Source organism: Haliotis rufescens, unplaced genomic scaffold (genome assembly GCF_023055435.1).
Source record: "Haliotis rufescens isolate VD_foot unplaced genomic scaffold, xgHalRufe1.0.p SCAF_18, whole genome shotgun sequence".
NCBI lineage: Eukaryota > Metazoa > Mollusca > Gastropoda > Lepetellida > Haliotidae > Haliotis > Haliotis rufescens.
The window spans coordinates 780,738-784,647 of record NW_025963868.1 but is presented as its reverse complement, the minus strand read 5'-3'; positions in this window follow the sequence as shown (position 1 = coordinate 784,647).

Genomic DNA, 3,910 nt, shown 5'->3' with positions numbered 1-3,910 from the left:
CTGGGACCTAAGCAACCAAGTTGAATTGTTGAAGATTCATGTTTTGCCATACAACCTAAACACATTTATGCGTCATTACGCCGCAAAATATCACAATAACTGATCCAGAGCTACAGATTATCTGCGTATCTGCGTACAATAACACCCCCCCCCCCCCCCCCCAATCTTCTTTTTTTAAATAATAATAAATAAAAAAAATTAAATTAAATGGGGGGACAGAAATGGGCTTCCTACAATGAACCCATGTGGGGAATCGAACCCGGGTCTTGGGCGTAACGAGAAAGCGCTTCAATCACCAGACTACATTCGGCTCCAAATATAGATGTGGCCCAGTCGTCTAAGGCGTCGCGATTCGCTGTGCAAAGTTGCGCCCTTGGGCACGCCAGAAACCTATGATTGTGGGTTCGAATCCCGGTTCGCCCCGATTATGTTTCTAGGTTCGTCAGCACCATACCCGTGCTCGTGGGTTTCACCGAAGTGGTAAACGTCAGAGACCTGAATCACTTCGGGCTTTCCTCCCACATTAAACTGACACGCCGTGATATAACTGGAATACTGTTAAAAACGGCGTTAAACCCAACTCACTCACTCCAAATATAGGGTACTTCACAGTGACTAAACAATGACACAAATGACCATTGTGAGATATATCAAAAACTATTGCGTGAATAATAATGATATGAAATATCCGTCATAAATGTCTTATTTAATGTGTATTTCTGATCTTGCAGTCGACATCTCACCGACGGCGCAGGCAAGTCTCAACGCAGTGGCTCAGTAAATTGATCCCTGTCTCATCCCAGTGAGCGACTGTGCGAGTTCGTGATGGCGGAACTTGTAAACTGTGTATCGGTACACCCGAAGTGCTGCTCGGATAGCGAGACCGTCTGGTTAACAGATTTCAAGTGTCAACCTAGGGACACTCGGAGAACGTGATATGACGTCTTTGCGCGGTTTCAGTATGGAATCGGTGCTGAAAGTGGAGGATAGCGTATATCCAATGTCCTTGCAAGGACATACATATGCTTGACACATATCAAAAATAAATTATGAAATGGCTTTGTTTGTTGAATATATTGATATTACCCTGACTCGACTTTCTGCAGGGGGCACGGGTGGCCTAGTGGTCTAAGGCGCCGCGATTTGCTGTGCAGAGTTGCGTCCCTTGGGCACACCAGAAACCTATGATTGTGGGTTCGAATCCCGGTCCGCCCCTATTATGTTTCTAGGTTTGTCAGCACCATACCCGTGCTCGTGGGTTTCAACGAAGTGGTAAACGTCAGAGACCTACATCACTTCGGGCTTTCCTCCCACATTAAGCTGACACGCCGTGTTATAACTGGAATACTGTTAAAAGCGGCGTTAAACCCAACTCACTCACGAACGAACGAACGAACGAACGATTTTCTACAAGTGGCTGTAATAAAGTGAAATATTGTCGATTGCTGCTCTAACAACAAATACAATTTATAAATTTGGTCCCTGGGTAATTGGGAAATAAGTGAGTGAGTATGGTTTGCGCCGATACAAGTTATACCAAGTAGTATCCGTGTAGGAGATAACAAGGATGCACTTAAAACAGTTAACCATTTGGGGACTAAAACCGGAACTCCGGAGAACACGGGATGCTGGTTTGGTTTGGTTGGTTTGAGATGAGTTTGGGAAAATAGTCAAGACTGATTGTTATCTTTTGCTGGCATTTTCAACTTACTACTTAAAGAAATACATTAAGGAAGAGAATGTATGGATGTCAACTTCTTTATTATGAGGGGCGGGCGGGTAGCCTAGTGGTTAAAGCGTTCGCTCGTCACGCCGAAGACCCGGGTTCGATTCCCGACATGGGTACCATGAAGCCCATTTGTGGTGTCCCCCGCCGTGAAATTGCTGGAATATTGCTAAAAGCGGGGTAAAACCACACTCACTCACTCACTCTTTATTATGAAGGGCAAAGGCGGCAAATGGTGCTGTGGTGGACGTTGAAGTGGCGTGCAACAGAAGACTGCGATTCCCCTCTTTGGATACGTCCCATGGCGATGTTCCGATCGGCAGCACTGGGACTCGGCATTTTCGAAACTTGAAAAATGTTGACAATTGAATGACAAATTATTGGCTTATGCTTGCCTATCTATAGCCACTACCACGCGTTGCGAATGCCATCACTTGCTCGTGCATTTTGCTTTACTGTTTTCCTCCATGACATTTTTTAACAAGTGTGAAAACAATGCCGTTTAAGGCATTGCAAATCGACAATGGCTGCGTTTTGACGCACCGTTCGTCGAATATCAGGCAACCAACATTTTCCAATAACATATATCAAATTTATATACCGGATTTTTGTGTAGACAGGTTCAATGAACTACATACTACCTGTGCGGGTTTTTTTAAGCGTGTATTGCTTCCGGAACAAACATCAATTCCTATATGCATATACAATAACATTCACAAAACGACTGCATGACAAGAGTGTTTCAACTTTCCAGTAGTCAACTTTCCCTTAATGTCGAGCAATATTCCCGAAGCTGCAGCCTTTGGTGTTTACATTTTACAACTGTTGAGATACAATCGAGCATGCTCTTTCTACCAAGAGCCTCATACAACTCTTCCCGAGAAGTTGTTTGATCAAGGTTACAACATTCAAGGCCTCAATAAAGCCTTCAAAAAGCTTTATGGTAGACATGTGGTGGACATTTCCGAACTTGACGCATCAGTGACAAAACTTATGTCCGATGCAATTTCCTTTTTTGACTTGCCTTTGCATGTGTTTGTGACGGGTGGCATATGTGGGGCAGCTTTTATCATCACTATGTGACACTGATTCATGAACACATGCTCTTGATATAGTCGGAATCGTACATTCGACCGTGTTTTATTCACATGTATCAATATACAAGTAACAATACCTTGTTTTAGCTCAGTAAAGACTTTACTACTAAAACAATTTCCTTCATGCAAACAATTTCCACAACCTAATCACGAGTATGCTAAACAAACGTCTTTTAGTTACATGGCATTCAACTATTCATACATGGCCAGAGATTTGGATTTGGAATAGTCATCTCTAGTCTTTAAATCTCGGGGAGGTGGGGTAGCCTAGTGGTTAAAGCGTTCGCTCGTCACGACAAAGACCCGGGTTCGACTCCCGACATGGGTACAATGTGTGAAGCCCATTTCTGGTGTCCCCCGCCGTGATATTGCTGGAATATTGCTAAAAGCGGCGTAAAACCATACTCACTCACTCACTCACTTTAAATCTCAGCGTCAAAGTCTATTCGTGCACATGTCTAAATAGCCGTCTCATTGGATGAAACAGGACCTTTCATATGAAAGTGGTGATATGTTGTTGTGCCTTCTGTTCAGTGTGGGGGACAGGTGGCCCTGTTGTCTAAGGCGCTGCAATTCGCTGTTAAGAGTTGCATCCCTTAGGCCTACAAAAAGACTCGTGGTTTCGAATCACACCCTCGCTCTGATCATGTTTCTGGGTTTGTCAGCACCATACCCGTGCTCGTGGGTTTCTGCTCAGTGGAAATGCGTCTTGGGCCTGCATCGCTACGGGCTTCCACAAGGTGAAAGAACTGACATACTGTTTAAAGTGGAGTTATGATTGCTGTCCTACTATGATTAAGGTGAGGTGAGGTGAAATGGGGTTTAACGTCGCGTCCAAGATTATTGCACTTATATAGCGACGTGCATGCACGTGTGTGTGTGTGGCTGCTTGTACTAGTCCGGACTGATGCCGATTTATAGTGCTAGCTCACTGAGATACCATGCAGCAGTTTAACATGAATACCCCACTCTGACACAGTATACTGACTCCGAGCCGACCAGTCCTTGTTTTAGCCCCTTTTTTCCGAGCGACAGGGTAACAACAAATACCATCTTTTAACGTCTTTTTGTATGACGCGGCCGGGGA